This window comes from Monodon monoceros, unplaced genomic scaffold (genome assembly GCF_005190385.1).
Source record: "Monodon monoceros isolate NGI ecotype Baffin Bay Population unplaced genomic scaffold, NGI_Narwhal_1 Super_Scaffold_20, whole genome shotgun sequence".
NCBI lineage: Eukaryota > Metazoa > Chordata > Mammalia > Artiodactyla > Monodontidae > Monodon > Monodon monoceros.
The window spans coordinates 72,540,921-72,561,650 of NW_021703777.1; the positions used below are offsets into that span (position 1 = coordinate 72,540,921).

Below are 20,730 nucleotides of genomic sequence, written 5' to 3' on the forward strand. Positions count from 1 at the left end.
CCTCTACAGCCCGTGAGCCACAACAACTGAAGCCCGCGTGCCACAACTACTGAAGCCTGCGCACCTAGAGCCCGTGCTCTGCAACAAGAGAAGCCACCACAAGGACAAGCCTGCGCACTGCAATGAAGAGTAGCCCGCACTTGCCACAACTAGAGAAAGCCCGCGCACAGCAACAAAGACCCAACGCAGCCATAGCTAACTAACTAAATAAATTTATTAAAAAAAAATACTCATCCCCTACAATGTATGTCAAATTAAAACCTTACTCATATTTTGGACAACACACTTTGTATTCACTCTCCAATGTGACCCTAAACCTCAGATCCTAGATGAGCTAAACCCTACCTTCCTCGACACACACTTCTACAAATTGATATCAAAACATTCAAATGTATATCCACATTCACTCATTCATTCAACAAACACGTTCCGAGTGCTTCCTGTGTGCCAGGCACTGTCTTTACACTGGTACTACTGCTACTGGAGTACACACGCCCATATATAATATAATCATAGACAGTATAGAATCTTTTCTGAGGCTGTAGAGTGTAGTGGTTAGGATCACAGGCTAAGGAGCCAGACTGCCTGGGTTAAACCCCAGCTCTGCCATTTTCTAGTTGTGGGATCTCAGCATTGTCATCTGTCCTGTGCATTGGTCTCTTCATCTATAAAATGGGTACAACAACAGTCTGTCTCCAGGGGTTTTTGTGAGGATTAAATAGTTAAAACATGTAAAGTGCTTAACACAGCATCTGGCAAATACTCTGTAGCAAGCACTTAATAAATGTTAGTAATTTTATGTTGACAATCTTTTTTAATAAGTTATTGCTGAATGATTGAGCTTCTTATGTGAGGCTGTCTTCCATTATAAAATAAAAAGAAACCTGGAGGTCTTCTCTGATGGGGAATAAGCCTTAAAGAGATATAAAGGAATTAACCACATTTGTTGCCATAACAAAACCATGTCTTGGTCTCGAGTGGGCCTTTAAGGGCCTGTAATTTACATTAGGGCTCCTTCTATCTCAGCAGGCGGGTGAGGCGGGCTTTGGCAGAGCTATTTGTGCAGGAAGAACGGAGGTCAAGGGACTTCTTGTATTAAAGGCCTTTCTCAAAATGAAGGATTTGGATTCTGAGATTAATGTTCGAAGTGAACCCCTGCTATACTTAATTCCTTTTTCTGTGAACTCAGTGCATTTTTAAAATTCAGTTAGGGGCCCTCCTATGGTGTGGCATGGAAACCACAAACCCAGACGCCCTTCCGATGGAGTTCACACTGCCCTCCCTCATCTTTCGACCCATGGGCTGATGACTGCATTCTAGGGTTAGTCACTGTGCTAAATTCTTTGGGTTAAAGTGTTCCCAGAAATAACATGTCTTAAATTTGCACACTTTAGATCCACTGGGGACTTAATATAAACATTTAAAAATAAAAGATTTCTTTAAAAAAGGCTTCTATGGGTAGTTAGTGGCCACCATGTGAGGAAATGAGAAGCTGTGGAAACTGTGGGGATGAGAGGTCTCTTTGGGTCGAGTTGCATTTTTTAGATTATAATAGGGTTTCTTTCCTGAATAATTTCTGTTGGGCAAAGTATCAACAGCCTCAACAGAAAGCTTGGGTTCAGATTGATGATTTTATCCCATCTACCAATAAGTTTTCTGTTTTAGGTAAAATTAGGAGGAATGAGGGAAACTGGTGGAAAGTAAATCCATTGAGAAGATATTTGCCTTTTTCACTTTATAAGATCAGCTCCCATGAGAAATAAACAATAAAAGCTCTCCTCGCCACAAAAGTCAACTGCTTATCATATAACCACTGTTACAAGGAATTGTTATATAGGGAAATGATTATAACAGTAATAATAGCAAACAGTTACACAGCAATTACTATGTGCCGGGCATTATTCTAAGCTCTTTGCACTTATTTGTTACATGCCTCATTTAGGCCTCACGTGTACCATTTTAGTGCATAGTCTTTGGTCTTAAAAAAAGATAACGTGTTGAAACTTAGAGTGTATCGAGCACTGTGTTTTTATGTGTATCACCTCATTTAATCTTCATGATGACCCCACAGTTAGGTATTGCATCAGCCGCAAACTGAGGCTCAGAGAGTTAGGTAATGCTCTCCACAACTGCCAGGATGCAAACTTCGGTCTTATTGACATCAAGCCTGAGCTCTTTATCTTGCTGCCCTTCTGTTTGTCATAGAATTGGAAGCATGCTGCATAGGGTCAGTATGCCTCACTTTCACAGGGATATTTGATGGGGTTCTTTGTGGGTTTCCATGCCTCCAAAGTGAGAAGTGTCCGGAAACTCTGTCTAGAATTTCCTAGTCCTCTCCCCACAACTAGGAGCTAAAATAATTGTTTGGAACTCCTTGATTCTGTTCCCTAACTGGGTATAGGAATAGAGTAAGCATAGTTCTAGCAATAGGAATAGTGAAAAGAGTTTTAAAAAAACCCCAAAAAACCTGAAACAAAAAACCTTGGCTCTGCTATTTACCAGCACCTTGGAGCAACTCTTGATAACCTCAGTTTCCTAATCTGAGCAGTGGGGTGATACAAATGATTTGTGACTTACCCATATGCTCACTGTTGTGATGACCAAAGATGACAATACATCATCATTGGAAATTCTATGTAGATGCGTGGTTATTATTGTACTGTGGTTCTCTACAAAGGTCTGAGGCTTGCCCCTATTAATGAGGGTGTCTTGCAATAGTGTTATTTGACCTTAAATACGTGAAAGACGATTCTTTTTTTTTTTTTTTTTTTGCGGTACACGGGCCTCTCACTGTTGTGGCCCCTCCCGTTGCGGAGCACAGGCTCCGGACGCGCAGGCTCAGCGGCCATGGCTCACGGGCCCAGCTGCTTCGCAGCATGTGGGATCTTCCCGGATTGGGACACGAACCCGTGTCCCCTGCATTGGCAGGCGGACTCTCAACCACTGTGCCACCGGGGAAGCCCGTGAAAGACAATTCTTTGTGAGCTGTGGAGTAGGTTTTTTCCAGGTACAAAAGGAAATACCATTTCTGGAGTACCTACTATGTGCCAGGAATCATAATGAGACTTCACCTCTCACTTCCCTCTTATAGAAATCCAGAGAGGGAGATGTTATTATTTTATAAATGAATAAACTGAAGCTCAGCACAGTTAAGCAATTTGCCCAGCATCGCATAGCTAAGAGGTAAAATTTAGATTCAAACTCACGCTATGGGAAAACAATCTCCATGCTATTTGCATCCACTCTAGCACTCTGCCTTTTAGGCAGAAGGGAAAGAAGAAAACAGAAAGCAAAAGCAGGGGTCTGCAGAACTCAAATGCCCCAGGATTATGGGGTTTGCCTGAGAATTAAAATGATGATGGTGATGGTGATAATAGTAATAGTAAAGACGACGAACAGACATCAAGGTCAGCCACAAAGAAGTAATAATGAAAGTTTACATTTCTTTTGCCATAGGCTGCCACTGAAAAACTCCATTTTGTTTTCTGTACATTCCTAGGGATAGCAGTGGGAAGTAGTTAGGAATAAGAATTATACCCACTTAATAGATGGCAGTGTACAAAACTGAGAAAGAAAGAGCAGAAGTGCCAGGCAACATTTGAGAGAAAGTAGCCAACTCAGAACTGCCATAAGGACTTGCTTCCAGGGCCATCTTCCTTGACTCCAGCTTCACTGCAGTCACTGACCTCCGCACTTTCAAACTCATTGTATTATTCCTGGTCATTATTCCCCAGGTTTGGCCCAGTCCTTCCTGTAGAAAAACCTGTTCTGAGGTGGAAAAAGCTGTGAGCCTGAGAATGTCCCCTCTCGAATTCTTTAACTCAGAGGGTCCCTGACACTGGGAGGCTCTCAAGGCCACAATCCAGATATTTCTGGAAAAGAAAAATTCAAGCTAATGTGGAGTTGGAGTTTTTAAGTTGTCTTGTGGTTATGGAGCCCTTGGGCATGCCTGGCAGCTTAGATACTGTGAGAGAACCTCAGAGAGTTCTCGATGCCTGATCTTCATGCTTCACTCTGGCTTACATACTGACAAGGAATGAATCTAAAACTCAGAAAATGTTTAATTGATCTGTCATGCCTTGCACCGTAGAAAGATAAAAAAATCAAAGGGATTTAAAATGGTTCAGAATTCTTTGCTGGTTTTAAGGAATCATTTTTTCCAAAAGGTGGCAGATGATGCTTTTAGATTTAACTAGAACCGAGAACAGCCCCAGCCCCACCACTCAGGGAGAACTTGCACTAATTGACCTCAGTGCCTTCAATCTGCAAAATGGGGATACAGTACTTCATAGGATAGAACTGTAGGATCAGATAAGATGAGGTGGGTGAAGGTGCACAACAAAGTACAAAGAGCCTCATTCATGTAAAGGGACTATGATTTCTTTCTTTAAGAGTGAAGTTAAGTGGAGGCAAAAGGGTGTCAGCACTAATCACATCTTAGCCTTCAATAATCACTTTTGAATATTTATGAGGAGTTTGGAAATTATTTCCCCCGATTTCACACTGATTTTCAAATGGCAATGACCATTATTTGTGCAGCATTGGCTTTTAACTGAATAGGATAAGTAACTCTCCCAGGGTCAGACAGTAAATTAAGTGCCTAAATCCAGATTAGAATGAAGCACACATCCATGGTAGATTGCAGGGTCCTGAGTTTCCTCTCTGTTAGTGAACTTCATGGAGTGTACAGGCCAATTTATTTTCATGTATCTTGTCAACCTTGCAACTTTTAAGTGAGATGGAAATCATCTGAACACTATTTTACAGGACCTTTATTTTCCATCACATTCAAGACTGTCCACAATGAATGTAAACTGCAAAAACCTCATCGTTAGAATCTTCCAGAAACAGAGGCTGGGAGAGGTTAAAAAAACAACAAAAACAAAAACACTGGCTCAAAGCCTTACAGCTAGTGAATGGCAATGCTGGATCAAGAGCCCACTTCTCTGATCAGGACCTCTCCTCTTCACAAAAAAGCCATAGTACAAATAATAATAATAATTTAAAAAATATATAGTGGCAGCTGACACAATGTGCCAGGCACTGTTCTAAGCTTTTTGTATGTATTAACTAATTTAACCGGCAAAAATAAAATTTTGGAGTATTCCTTCACTAAAGCAGCCCAGTGAGAAGCAGCACTTTTTTTTTTTTTTTTTTTCTCAGTTGAATGACATTGCAACCCGAAATCACAACTCCGTTTTAGGTTCCTGGTGGTGCCTGCTTCCTCTTCTAGTTTGTTTAGTCACAGAATTCGATTCCTGTTGGCCGATTACGCGCCTACAAACAGGCTTAGCGCTCAATTGAAATGCGTGAGGCTCCTTAACTCTTGTATAAACAGGTAATGCGAAGGGGTGGGGCACAGATTGCGGATTTCTTTGCGACGGGGCTGGGGTGGGAGTTAGAACTAACTACCCAGAGATCAGGCAAGGTGAAGGGAGGGCTTGGCTGCTGTTTTTAAATGCAGTGTTTTTTGTTCCCTTTCTAGAAACCAGCTGCAACTTTAGGTCAGGGCGCATTAAAATGAGCCACTTCTGAACGAGCAGCGCCCAGGCCCCAGGCCCTGCTGTGAAGGCCCCGGCAAAGGTCAGGGCTTGGTCCGCGTGACGTTCCAGCCCGTGCTCATCCAAGCGGTGCTCTGCCTCAGGTAAGGACACTCTGGGAGGTTCCCCCGTCTTCAGGCCCGCCGCCGAGCTCGCGGTGATCCTACCCGGTCAAACGACTTCTTTCCTACGGGGGAAGAACGGGGGTGGGGTGTACTGATCGGCTCGTGATTCAACAGCTGGTTCCTTATTCCTCAAACGTGGTTCTGCTTGGGTTCCCCCAACAGCCCAAAGGGGCCAGACGTCTGATTCAGACAGATGTCCTCAGGTGGCGCAGGTGCCACTTCTGGGGCTGTTTCTGGCTGTCTGAAATGGATGTGACTTTTTGAGCGGGGAGAGAAGTCTGTGAGGTGAAGTCCCCAAATCTCTCCCAGTCAAGACAAGATTTTTTTTTTTTTTTTTTAACCTTCAGCAAAGGTATCTGCCCTCCTAAAACAACAGGAATGTTGCACTGGCCTTCAGCCAGCGAAGGCTCAGCGAGCAGGATAAAATTTCAATGCAGATTTACGGGAAGTTGCCGGTGCTGGGAGTAAAAATCTGGTTTGGTGAGTTTAAGGGAAGGGAGTAGACGAGAGACAACCTTGCTACTGTGAGGCGCGGAGCCTCGGCTGGGGGAGGGCAGAGGGAGGAGGGAGGAGGGAACAGGGAAGAGCTGGAGCCGAGACTGAGCGCTCCCCGCGCGCAGCACCGGACGCAGCAGGGCTCCCTGGGCCGCCGGCCTCTCCCGGGTGCGGATCCGACGCCGCTCTGCCAGTGGAATCGCCGCGCTTTCAAGTTCACGCTCCCGCCAGGAATTTAGCCCCAGAGAGCTGCCTTCTGGTTATCGCTCCTGCTTCCCACTTTGGAATGTGCAGTTTGGGACTGAGAAGCCGGGGCTCAGGGAGTTTTCCTCGTAGAGAGTTTCTCTCTGCAGGTTTCCAAGGTTAAGAAATTCTGACAAACTGGAATTCCCAGAGCCTGGGAGTTAAGCCTCAAAAGATCTGTTGCTTTAAGCGGCGCGGTAGGGAGTAGCTGGACACTCCTTATTTTGGTTTTACATTAAAAAGAGGGAGGCCGAGAAGATGTTGTAGGTTACTTCCTAGCTCTGTAAATTGCTACCGGGCTGTGAATGGTGTTAATTTCTGAAGTGGGCGACTGCAAATACATAACAAAGGTAAGGTAGCTTTGGGCAATCCTTCTAACTACTGTCCCTTAATCTTACATTTGGGTCCCAATTTTGAAATCTTGTTTTCTTCTCTTTTTAGCCCTTATCTCCCCTCATTCTACCATCTCCCGTTCCGACTCTGGTATATTTAATGGGAAAGAAATGGTTTATAAAAAGATTTTAAAAGCGTCAGCTACTGGAAAAGCAGAAAATCATATACAGTCAGCCCCATCGTTTCCTCTGGTGATGAAACCTTTTCCATACAAGAAACAGACTTTTTTTTTCGCTCTTGAAAGCATACGATTGGGCCGTCCAGAGGCACAGGTGACTTTTTAGACTCAGATTATTAAAGTGAGATTGAGGAAACCTTTATGACAGGCATCTCACTTAAGAGAGTGGTAAGGCGGGGGTGGGGGAGGGTTGCTGGGCCGTGTGATGTCTTCTAGTACTCATTTACCTCCCAAGGTAACACTGAGTAGAGGCTTAGTTGTTTAAAGTTAAAAATTCAGTCCGCATAGAAGTGTTGAGTTGATGAACTCAGACAGCTGACAAATCAGTCACCGGATATTTAAGAAATCAGTTAAAATAAATGAACTGGAATTTTTCAAACAAGTGATTCATTTTTTATTTAGGCAAAAGTTCATATACTCTTGTATATGTCTTGTCCCAAGGCATTTGGAGATGAGGCTTCTTTCTTGAAAGCTAACCAGAGAGAGTGTCCTCCAGGTAGTCACCCATAGGCTGTACTGATTTGAACGAAAAATCAAGCAACTTTTTTCTAGTGGCGTTGTAATGGCCCACTCAGTTTTCTTTAGCATGAATGTAGGTTAGAAATGTGTTCTTTCAAACTTGTAATGCTGGAGTCACACAAATTTTTTAGGGCAGAGAAAGCAAAAGGTTGACAACACAAACCTGAAGAGGTTGCCACAGTTTGAAGGACCACTGCAATTTAGACCAAGAGCGTCTGAGAATTGCAGGTGCCAGTCCTAAAGGGTGAAAGGTTGTCAGCAGAGGAAAACACAACCTCTAGACAAAGACAAAAAGCCAAGTACCCAGTCAAGGCGATGAGATAGCATTTTGTGGGAGTTTGTGTTGCTGTTAATTTAAACCATAATCCTTGTCAGATTGAGGATATGAAATCTTGGAGGGAAACAAAACTAAACCAGTCTGAAATGGAAGCAGGAGGAAGGAAAGAAAGAAATTTGGGGTTTTGTATCCTTTCTTGTCTACCTCACCCTTCACCTTGTTCTGATACATTGGGTTGGCCAAGAAGTTCGTTCGGACTTCTCTGTAACGTATGGAAAATCCCGAACGAACTTTTTGGCCAGCCCAATACATACCATTGCTTAATTACTGCACACAGGGAGAATGAGGAATCAGACATTTCACAAGAGCCCAGCTCATACTTCAATATTTGTTAAAGGAAGAAATAAACTGACAAAAACCAATCTCCTAGCCAAACTCTGCCATGCTTCTTTACCTGACTAGGTTACACTTAAATTCTGCTCAAGAGTCTTTTGTGAACATATGCTGAAAGCGAATCAAATTTTGAAGATTTATTATCTTTCTCTTAGTTTCTGAGTTTTCAGAAACTTGTAAGATTGAAAACTCGGCATCATCACTTTACTACAATCTCTATAGTTTTAATTGTCAATGTATTTTTGATTCCCTACCTGTGCTGCTGTAGAGTAAATTTTTGCCCAAAACAGTTGGTGACGCTGAGGATGAAATCAAGATAGGAAGCAAGGAAACTATGTGCTTCTGGACACGTGTCTTCAGTACTTGCTCTGACTAGTGTTTAGCACCACTCCCATTTTTTTCCCCTCACATGATAAGAGCATTCAGATTAGACTGTTCTCTTTGGTTTACTAGTAACAGAACCTGTTCTCAGTAATTTAAACAAAGATTAGAAGGTTAACGTAGATGAAGTTATTTTCTTACAAAATGAATTTGCTTTCCAAATTCTACTTTTGATCTGTTGATTAAAAATAAATCACGTCCCAGATGATTGAGCTTTGACTGCCGTAGGACAGTATTTGGCTGTTTCAGACAGGTTCCCATCTCCACATTTCAAGTCCCTTCTGATTTTTCAGGACTGGATACAGGGGTGCTGGTTGGGGGAGGGAGATCTCCTCAAAGTTGGACCGAGGTTCAAGTGAAACTGTGATTCAGATTTCCCAGAGGACGCATAATCCTAGAAAAAACTTACTCTGAAGAGGGCTTAAGCCTGGGATTCATAAGACTTAGAAAAAGGATAGATTTTGCCTGAATCTAGAATTTGTGTGCCACACATTTGTGAAATTACAATGAATATGTAAATGCAGTTTAAAAAGTGTTTGTCGGAATGATTCCAAGTTAAAGGTTCTACTGGAACATTTCAGCTACTTGCCTTATTAAGAGATATATTTTTCCTCTTGGAACCAGTCTCTGTGTCTTATGACGATGTTGATTTTCTGGTTTAATATTCTAAGACGTGTGTGTTAGTCAAAACAACCACCTGCTCAGAGCAATTGTTTCAAAGGACAACTGGAAAAAGATTTTCAATAATGGCAGTGCTGGGATGACTTGGGTTATGAGATAGAAGGCCTTTAGAAACTCCAGAGAAGAACTAGCATAGAAATGATAATAAGTAATTGTTCAACTGCCACCTCAAGTTGTTCTAAACGTCTCATACGGAGGGATTTAGGGGGAAATGGCACCCTGCCACTTTTTGTGTGTGGTCCTGAATCATCTTGTCAGTAAAACGCTCCTGAGATGGTCTGAGCTTGCTTTCTGATTGTTTCTGCTCCTTTCATATTTGCCTCCCCTTCTATTCTGTCAGCCTGTGTATGGGGGAAAGGAGGCAGAGGGAAAGGATATCCTTCCCTAGAAGTCAGTGTACCCCCTCTTTTCGGAACCTCTTACTTTTTGCCCAGAAAAGGGGGCAAGGAAGGAATTTTCCAGTGAAAGTAGAAGGGGAGAGTGTCTGGAGGAATAAAATGCCAAGAAACAGGTGAGCTCCAAACCCTGTTAAGTAATGTGTTCACCCGAAAGCTCACATGGAGATTATCGATGCCCTCCAACTATTGCAGGTGAACTGGCAACTGTAGGAATTTGAGGCTCACCCACCTTTTGTAATTCAAATGCTCCTAGGGCACTGCAATAGATGGCTCATCTGAATGAGTTCAAGATGTCATCTCTAGGTACAACCCAAAGTAAACTGATTACAAAAGGCACAAGCCTTTCTTTCAACTATGCTCCACTCTGCCTTTCCTCTACTTTCTGCAATGGTTTAAGGACACCTGAAAAAAAAAAAAATCACAACTTAGTTTATGTAATTTAGGTATATAATACGAGCATTCTTTTTCATTGTGGATGTTGAGTTTTTGTCATCTTAGGAACTTAGTTTATGCAAAAGTGATTTATGGGTGTGTTTAGATGCAAACAGTTTATATGTCTGTAAAATACAAAACATGAGGAAACTGATACTATGATAGAAATGCTTGACTATATTTTATAGTTTCTCTTTTTGGTAAGCCCTATCAGGTTTTAAGAGTGGGGTCATTTTAGAAATCAAAAGAACAATCTACCTTTCTGAAGGCCACTTAAGAGAGATGACATCAGAAGACAAAGGGCTGGTGTAACCCTGAAAACCCTTTGTGATTTTTGAGAAAATATCAATCCTTTGGTCTCAGCAGATTCCGGGTAGTGCAAAATGTATACTTAAAATTACAGCCATTTACATTAATCAAGAAAACAATCGCCGGCCTCCAATCACGATATTTGTCTTTGGGAATACTGTATGTTTGTGGTTCTTAGGAACATGGCGGCCCAGTGCCAAGACCATAGTAGGTGGGTGTATGTTGATGAAAGGGGATTTGCTGACAGCGTTTGCCTCCTGCTTATGCTTTGCTTTGGCTAATAGTCAATTTTGCTTATATTCCTTGAGTTTCCACCTACTGGGGAAAAAAACAACCTGATCTCAGAAGCAATGGATAATCCACATGTGAGTGAGCAAGAGTTAACTATACATAACAATGGGCAATGGGTGGATGTGCAATAAATGTGGGGCATTGTGTAGCTGAAACAGGAACAGGACACTTCTACCTGACCAAGGAAATGCCAGCCTGTAAAAATTATAATAAAAAATGTTTACCTTTCAGAGCACTGAGACCTGGCTCAATCATTTTAAGCATTACACATCATGCCAAAAGAAAAAAAGAAGTATTGAATAAAGTGAATAAGATTTTTTTCAGATGTTAATTCTCTTAGGTCAATTTGATTGCCATTCTGAAAATGTGTATTTGGGCCTTTTGAGCTCAAGTAAAATATTCATGTTTCTGAAAAGTAGGCATCCGTGTCCATGATGATGATAGCACTGTGCCTTTTGAAAAGACAGCTTAAATAATATTTCTTTTTGTTTGCTGTCATTTATTTTTAAAAATAATAACATGGTTCTTGGTACACCAAGCCCTTGCCAAGATTAAGCCCATCTTCTCAGTAGCCTTCTCAAGACAAAGTTGCCTTTGTGTAACAACTGGGAGGATTTGGTGACACAGAAAACTTAGTGGGGCACTGCAACTTATTATTAACAGAAAATTCAATGGCCTGATGTTTTTTCTGTTGCTGTTATTTTTATTCTACCAGATAATATCTGTGATCTATTTCTCCATACAGATGATCTTACTATTTTATTTTAGACTTTCCCAGGGAAGCATGTAGTGGTTGAGAATTTACGTTGGAATTTAGTTAGATTATAAAAGGCAAAAGCTGCAGCGTATTGTTGCAGAGGAGAGCTTGGCTCTCTGGGCTAGTTTGTTCTGGGGGTGGTCAGCAAAATTTGGTCGCATGTGGAGGGAAAGAAAAGGTAGCTAGCCAGAGTGAAAATGACAACCTGGGGGAAAAGGATGACCATTCACATTAAATTTAAACTCCATGGGGAAGTGGCTAAGAACACAGTCTACCTTGGTGCAAATCCTGGCTTGGCCACGTATGGGCTGTAAGCAGGTTACCTAAAAAAAAAAAAAAAAAAAAAAAAAAAACCTCTCTGTGACTCAGTTTCCCCAACTGTGAAATGCCAACCTCACAGGGTTGTTATAAGGATTAAATAAGTTAATCTACTATGTAAACAGTGCCTGGTGTGTAGTCAGTATATGGTACATAGTCATCATGATACACGTCATGTTTGGATGCCTTTCTGTGTTTGAATTCTTATCTCACTATCCTCCTCCTTTCATGACCTCTTCTGCTGGTTGTAATCCAGGTTTCTCTTCCTAAGATCACTCCTTTTGACCAAGTGCCATTGCCATTATAGGTAGGCACTATTTTTGCAAGTTTCTTTTGGTTTTTGTATCTTAGTTGTATGGAGAAAATGTAACTTAGAGTCACCAAGGTGCCTTTTTCTTTTCTCTCAGAGAGCTATATGATGTTGATTAGAAGCAAAAAGAATGATGCTATTATATCTGTCAAGTGAGAGACTGGCAAGTGTCTTGCTGACAACGGAATATAGATTCTGGAAATGGCTAATGCAAAGTAGAAATATTTTGTGTAAAATAACTTAATACAATACAGCAAACTTAAGTAGGTCCTGTTATGACTTTTGTTGGTTAGTGTTAATTGGTCATAATCCTAATCACAGTATGACACTTTCTCAGAACTGCCACAGTGTCTTATCTGTGCACTTCTCATGGCATTTTATATCTATCACTTGCTACTTGTACATATACTGTTTTCCCTGCCAAACAGAAATTAAGAGGCAGGATTTGTGTCTGAATAACATTTGCATCCCTCAGTGTTCGTATTTTATAGTTCAGTGCTCAAAAAATAAAATAAGAATTTCTTTGCCCAAATTCATTACCATCTAAAATAACAGCATTTTTGCATTCCATAGGCATGTATTATGGATCTTTTTTTTTTTTTTAATAGATTTTATTTATTGGCTGCGCTGTGTCTTCCGTGGCTGTGCACGGGCTTTCTCCAGTTGTGGGGGGCTTCTCATTGCGGTGGCTTGCGGAGCACAGGCTCCAGGCACGCAAGCTTCAGTAGTTGTGTCACACGGGCTCAGTAGTTGTGGTGCACGGGCTTAGTTGCTCCGCGGCCTGTGGGATCTTCCCGGACCAAGGCTGGAACCCGTGTCCCCTGCATTAGCAGGCGGATGCCTAACCACTGCGCCACCAGGGAAACCCTATGGATCATATTTATTTGGATGACTTCTACTTTTTTCCACAAGCATTTTAGCAAAAGTTGTTGGATAGAATATGATGGAGAGGTAGTGAACTCAGAAAGCAACCAGAATGGAAGCTTTATCCACAGCTAAGCCTCTGAAAGCATGGCAGGATAGGGGAGGCCAAGGGCAGGGAGGAAGTGAATTGTTGCAGTGCTTAGGTGCCCATCACATTGTTTAAAAGTTTATACCTCTTTTTTCTGCTCTTTAACATCCTTTGAAAGGCCCAGACTTGTTACTAGGTAATTATGAGAAGGGGAAAAATGCATTTTGTCAAAATTAGAAGGAATTTATTAGATAATTATAGGAAAAAGTGCATTTTCTTAAAATTAGGGAGAGTGAACAAAGAGATCCACTGAGAAAGAACAATACCAAGTGAATAGATAGCTCTGTGAGCCACAGTGGTGTGGTGTTTCCAGTGGGGCTGCTGGTATACTCTTGGCTAAGGCAAAGACAAGAGGAAGGAGGGCAGGTGGCTGAAGAAATATTCAGAGAATTGCCTCCAGTGAAATCCTATTTGCAGAGCAAAGGGAATCCTGTAACAAGCTAGCTCTAACCAGCTGGTGCAAACAGTAGTTTGGCCCAGGTACCTCCTTGGCTCTTTGCCCTACATTGTGGGTTCCAGGATGCACCTCAAGTTATATGTAGAGTTGCCAATGAGTAAACAGAAACTACTAACTCCGAGGGTACTAATGAGCCCTGGAATTTGTGCCTTGTATCTGCAGTGGCTCCATATTCATAGACAATCACTCCCAGCAGATGAGACCAAGCCTGGGAAGGCAGGGATCTTTGAATATTCTCCCAGCATCCTTCCCAGAGTGGAACCTAGGAGTCACTCCCGCAGCGGGACGTGTAGGAGGCCCACAGACCCTGAATCAAATGGTAACACCCATGTTCTCACACATCCTAGTAACGTGTGAAGGGTCTTGCCTTTTCCTCATTGGCTAGAGATCAATGAAATTGTCAGGGGAACTGCAGTCTGCTTATCTGTTCTCCCTGCTTCCACCTTTGCCCTTTATCCCATATGCTTGGTTCTTGACTCAGTATCCAGAGCGACTCATAAAACAAAGTCAGATCATGTCAATCCCCTGCTGAAAACCTTCCAGAGCCTCTGTGTCTCCCTCAAAAGCCACATGAAGCACTGCCTTTCTAGTCCCATTACCTCTTTAATCACACCTCCTACCGCTGACTCTGTTAGCACTTTGCTTTAGCCACAGCTTCATGCCCCCGTGGCCTTTGCAGTCTTTGCTCCCTCTCCCTGAACCATCTTCCCCCAATACATCCACGGTTCACTTTTTCACCTCCTCCAAGTCTTTACTCTTTCTCCTTCTGTCTAAGACAGCACTTCCTCCTTCCTGTTGGCACTCTCTATCTCCCTACCCTGCTCTATTTTTTCATACAGCACTTTTTTCCATGCTATGTGATTTTATGGCTCATTGTCTGTCTCTTCCCCACTAGAACGTCTGCTTTATTTATTGATGTATCCCAAGCACCTTAGAGCAGAGTCGGCCACAGAGTAGGTACTCCATAAATACTTGTCAAATAAATGAATAAAACACAGGCTTTTACACAGCACGGGTATGACTGAAAGCGTAGTACTACTTGTGTTCTTGTAGTTCTACTCAAAATATAACCACAAACACATCTTTCTGAGTAAGCATGATTTTTTTCCCCCAGACCTCTCCTGTTAAGCTGCCATATTTTCTCTGGTTTCTCTGGTTTCATTATTTTCTGTGCCACCATGGGCCCTTGATGGAGGCCATGACTAAGTAACGAGCAAGGCATAGCTAAGTGTGGGGATGGTGCAATCATTTCAGCACTTCTCTGTTTCCAAATCAAAGCCTCGTCTTTGGCAATCTTTCTGCGATTTCCATCTAAAACTTACAGCTCAGTTTTGAACAGTCTTGTGAATTGCATGCCCTACAGATAATTACGCTTGACTCACTCATGTTCCTATATTGTTTATCACTTTTTCTATTGTCATTTAATTATAATTAACGACTGTTCTGAAAGTAACTGTCAAGACAACTTGTGTGTGTGGTTTTTTTTTTTAAACTGTCTCTTTTGACCTTTGAGATTTTGCCAAGTGCCAACTGCTGCTACAGGAGTCCATCTAGATTTTTTCTCAATTGCAGGGCTCAGTTAAGTATTTTCCCTTGACCTGGCCTGAAATGAGCGCTAATGTCTTTGTCTGAGTTGTTAATGTTTCCCCAGAACCTTTTACAAAACTTCAGTCCTGCCTTTACCAACTGGCACAACCGCTCTCTGATCTGTCGTACTGGTTTGCTAGCCCCTGCCTCACTTTCTCCCTCTGCACAATTTTCCTTGGTTTGGCAAAATTGCATTTCTTGGGTCTTGGAGGTACAGCTTCGTCTGTGTGTCTACCTGCCATTTTTAGATCTATAGCTCTGTAAGGTACTTCCTCAATGGCTGGTGGAATCCTGTGACTACTAGGCTTGGGGACCCTAGAATCGGTCTTGAAGGTGAGTGTACATTCCAGGAAGGTTGTTTGTAGTAAACAAACAAAACAAACAAAATATTATGTAAATTCTGCTGAAGGTACACCATGAAGATCCTGGCTTTATTTATTTATTAATAAATTTATTTATTTTTTATTATTATTTTTTTTGGGCTGCATTGGGTCTTTGTTGCTGTGCGTGGGCTTTCTCTAGTTGCGGTGAGTGGGGGCTACTCTTCATTGTGGTGCGCGGGCTTCTCATTGTGGTGGCTTCTCGTTGCAGAGCGTGGGCTCTAGGCACGCGGGCTTCGGTAGTTGCGGCACGTGGTCTTTGGTAGTTGCGGCACGTGGGCTCAGTAGTTGTGGCTCACGGGCTCTAGAGCTCAGGATCAGTAGTTGTGGCGCACGGGCTTAGTTACTCCAGCGACATGTGGGATCTTCCCAGACCAGGGCTCAAACCCGTGTCCCCTTCGTTGGCAGGCGGACTCCCAACCACTGCACCACCAGGGAAGTCCAGTTCAAGAAATTTTTTAAAATCCTCAGTATACCTAATAATCAGCTAATATTTCTAGTACTTTCTGCAAATCATTTTATTCCTTATCATATGTACTGAATAGGACATTAAAAATGGGTAGCATATAAATGTTAAATTAGACCTGTTTTTAACAATATACTATGTAGATGGAGCTAGTGGTAACTATTTATGAGTTAGAAAAACTTATCAAAATATAGACCTAGTAAATAGGTATACTTGAAAAAAAAGATGAATATGAATTAAATTGGTTTAAACCAGACATTGAAATGACCTATTTTTTTTTTTATAGACACAGACTCAGCTGTTATTTACTGAGTAGCTGCTATGTGCCAGATACTGGTACTAGGTATGCAGTGGAGAACAAAAGTTCTCTGCCCTCATGGGACTTTCTTTGGGGATGGAGATGGGATTCAGTACTCTGAAGGAACTGAGAGGTACTAGACAATAGAAGGTGGGACTCTGAGCTGGAGTGTGATGCTGAAGGTGTCTGATGGAAGAAAAGGTCTAGAAGGTGTAGCATTTATGACGGTCCTAAGGCTGGGAAAAAGCTGGGCATGTTGAAGGACGTAAAGGAGGCCGATGTTTCTGCATTGATGGGAGCAAGGAGCAGAGAGGCACGAGGTAAGGTCATGGGGTTAACTGAGTCCTATAGTATGTAGGCCCTTCATGACCACGGAAAAGAGTTTTGTTCCTCCTGAGCCCAATGAAAAGCCAAGAAAAACAATTTACTTGTTAAACAATAACTGACTATTGGGTGAAGACTGAACTGGAGGGAGGATGTTGTGGCAGACAAAGCGAGATTAGAGTCCATTTTTGAAGTTGGCAGTGAAGGTGGGGTCATGCTGGTCAACTGGGTTGACCATTTCTTCTGTGCACCCTCTTGCCTTTTTTACAGTCTCGGTTCAGCTGTGGTATGGATTTCACCAATGGCTGGCAGAAATAGCAAGACTTGGTGATGGCCTGCATGTAGGGTGGAGGGAAGGAATGAGGATTCTGGCTGGAGTTACTGGGTTCAATGGGGGAGACCAAAGGAGAACAGGCTGGAGGGGGGCAGAGGGAATCAGGAGCTCAGTTTGGGGCGTGTTTACTGAGATGCCTGTTAAACATCCTAAAGAGATGTTGAAAGTTTCCCTTTTGTATCCAGCACTTCTAGCAAGAATGAGAGGCACCTATTATAGGCAACTATTTTGGATTTCATTATTTTTTTTCACTGTGTCTAAATTTGCACATATAGATAAGGTGTGTGACCTTTATTTATATATAACACATGACTAAACAGTATTCGAACAAGAAATGAGCATCGGTGGTATATAGGAAACTGTGATGGGGGGATGGGTTAACACTGAAAAATTTAAAAGATAGTTTTAGCCATTAAGAATCTTCTAATTCAGGGCTTCCCTGGTGGCACAGCAGTTAGGAGTCCACCTGCCAATGCAGGGGACATGGGTTCGAGCCCTGGTCTGGGAAGATCCCACATACCGTGGAGCAACTAAGCCCCTGCGCCACAACTACTGAGCCTGCGCCCTAGAGCCCGTGAGCCACAAGTACTGAACCTGAGTGCCACGGCTACTGAAGCCTGCATGCCTAGAGCCCGTGCTCCACAACAAAGAGAAGCCACCGCAATCAGAAGCCCGCGCACCACAATGAAGAGTAGCTCCTGCTCACCACAACTAGAGAATGCCTGCACGCAGCAACAAAGACCCAGCACAGCCAAAAAAAAAAAAAGAACCTTCTGGACTTCCCTGGTGGTGCAGTGGTTAAGAATCCGCCTGCCAATGCAGGGGACACGGGTTCGAGCCCTGGTCCGGGAAGATCCCACATGCCGTGGAGGAACTAAGCCTGTGCGCCACAACTACTGAGCCTGCGCTCTAGAGCTCATGAGCCACAACTACTGAAGCCTGCACGCCTAGAGCCCGAGCTCCGCAACAAGAGAAGCCACCACAATGAGAAGCCCGCGCACCGCAACAAAGAGTAGCCCCCGCTCACTGCAACTAGAGAAAGCCTGTGCACAGCAATGAAGACCCAGCGCAGCCAAAAATAAATAAAATAAATAAATTTTTAAAAACTTCTAATTCAGATTAATCCTATATATATTTAATATTTCAGTATTAACTATATGTTTGATATTTGCATTATATATTTAACATATTGATATGCTACTATATTATAAATATGTATGTGCTAAGATGATTAAATATTATATTTAATATATTTAGTATAGAATACATATTTAATATGTGTTGAATTTACATTAAATGATGTTTAATATTGAAAACTAAGTGTAAATCATGCATGAACAAAGACTCAGTATTACGGATGATAAAAAGGAAATATTACAACATGAAGTACAGTGGATCTCCTTGTGAGTTACAACCACTTAGAGGCATGCAAATTCATGCTGTAAATATTGGCATATACAAATGGATCCATTTAGGGCGTGCAAATATATTTCTTGTCTCTTCCTTACCTAACTTTACGAAGGGTCTGCTGCAGTTCTTCACAGTATGTGAGTGGAAACTGGAAGCCAACACGGACACACTTTAAACTACACTGTGAAAAGCTGATTTGTATCTCTAGCAAACCCGTTTTTTTTTTTTTTAATTTTTAAAAAAAGTAAATTTATTTATTTATTTTTGGCTGCATTGGGTCTTCGTTGCTGTGTGTGGGCTTTCTCTAGCTGCGGCAAGCGGGGGCTACTCTTTCTTTAGCGGGCTTCTCATGTGGTGGCTTCTCTTGTTGCGGAGCATGGGCTCTAGGCATGCAGGCTTCAGTAGTTGTGGCACATGGGCTCAGTAGTTGTGGCTCGCAGGCTCTAGAGCACAGGCTCAGTAGTTGTGGTGCATGGTCTTAGTTGCTCCACAGCATGTGGGATCTTCCCGGACCAGGGCTCGAACCTGTGTCCCCTGCATTGGCAGGCGGATTCTTAATGACTGCGCCGCCAGGGAAGCCCGCAAACCCGTTTTTTGAGCTTCTAGAGCAAGCAGTTGGGGATATGATAACGAATAAGACATGAGGCTTTTGGAGCTTGGAGGGATGGAAGCTATATCTGTACCACCACTGCAAGCACTCCTCCCCCACCAGTGGTTATTCTAAAAATAAATAAAAAGATTGAGCTTATATTTCCAAATTTGTAGGAATAAAATGCTATATTGTGGTTTGAAGCAATGGAAAACTCTAGTCCAAAGAAGTAATGTTTTAGACAGTCATAAACCATTAATAGTAGGTGGACAAAGGAGAGGAGGTTGATAATGTTTTGCAATCACAGCTATAGAAACTGTCAACGGCTGCATCTTTTCATTCTGGTATGTCAACACCAGTGGAGCCCATGAGGCATAAGCAAATTTATTGTTGCTTAATTGGCCCAAATGGTGTGGTTTTTGGTTTTGCATAAGATGGGTCACTTTTCAAAAGGATATGTAGTATTTGAAGGTTTCGCATTTATTTCAATGCTGTTTTCAATAAGGAAAATACTTTGGTGAGGGGCTACTACATGTATGTGCCTACAGCAATGAATCATAGAGAAAAGGGGAGTCTTGTGTTTGAGGAATTGCTTAACAGCCATCTGTAACTGAATATGTGAAGTTGAAAGTTGAAAACAGAAAATAATAATGGCTCCCAGTAATTGTTGACATTGAAGGAGAACCTACTGTAACGCCAGGCATGACTTTAATCAGAACCAACTGTAAGAATTAGGTCTTCAAGCAGCTTGCCCAGGGTAAATAGTGGTCAGGATTCAGATTCTTGTAAGGCTTTCCAAATGAGGTGGGGTTTGGGAAAATCCCTGGACCAGGACCAGTCTTCTTACTAAGATCTTCCCTCGGCTTAGCAGACAAGTGACTTTGGACATGGCAATTTACCTCATTGACTTTCAACTTCTTTGCCTTTAAAATTGGATAGAAAGGAGGGGAGATTTTGGACTAGACATGTTTTGCACAGCCCCAAATTTCTCTAAGTCATTTTTTTAAAATTTTATTTATTTATTTATTTAGCTGTGTTGGGTCTTTGTTGCTGCGCGCTGGCTTTTCTCTAGTTGCGGCGAGTGGGGGCTACTCTTCCTTGCGGTGCGTGGGCTTCTCATTGCGGTGTCTTCTCTTGTTGCAGAGCACAGGCTCTAGGTGCACGGGCTTCAGTAATTGTGGCACGTGGGCTCAGCAGTTGTGACTCGCGGGCTCTAGAGTGCAGGCTCAGTAGTTGTGCACAGGCTTAGTTGCTCCAGGCCATGTGAGATCTTCCCGGACCAGGGCTCCAGCCCGTGTCCCCTGCATTGGCAGGCGGATTCTTAACCACTGTGCCACCAGGGAAGTCCCTCTAAGTCTTTTTTTTTTTTTTTTTAAAGAAGATGTTGGGGGTAGGAGTTTATTGATTAATTTATTTTTGTTGTGTTGGGTCTTCGTTTCTGTGTGAGGGCTTTCTCTAGTTGTTGCAAGCGGGGGCCACTCTTCATCGTGTTGTGTGGACCTCTCACCATCGCGGCCTCTCTTGTTGCGGACCACAGGCTCCAGACGCGCAGGCTCAGTACTTGTGGCTCATGGGCCTAGTTGCTCCGTGGCATGTGGGATCTTCCCAGACCAGGGCTCAAACCCGTGTCCCCTGCATTAGCTCAACCACTGCGCCACCAGGGAAGCCCCCTCTAAGTCTTTTTACTTTCATTGTTCAAATCTGTAAAAGGTTGCTATTCATAGGATTTCTAAAGGGAATATCAAGATGGTGGGAGTAAATGAGGACGGGGGGTTGGGATGGATTAGAAGGGCAGTCACCCTGGCATTAAGTCACAGGAAGAAAATGGCTAGG

The 20,730-nt window shown here is 42.6% G+C and overlaps 1 protein-coding gene across 3 annotated transcripts in view; it reads left to right on the plus strand.

Annotated features, from left to right (window-relative positions):
- Positions 1–5,217: 5,217 nt before the first annotated feature.
- The window catches only part of RBM47 (RNA binding motif protein 47), a 164,935-nt gene continuing 149,422 nt past the window's right edge, over positions 5,218–20,730 (plus strand). The window contains exons 1-2 of one of the 3 annotated variants that reach the window (XM_029235652.1): positions 5,218–5,338; positions 5,486–5,644. The gene's annotated coding sequence lies outside the window, so the exon portion shown is untranslated. Of the gene's footprint in view, positions 5,339–5,485; positions 5,645–5,737; positions 6,146–20,730 lie in introns of those variants that run through there. The other 2 variants (XM_029235653.1, XM_029235650.1) reach the window with 2 other exon arrangements.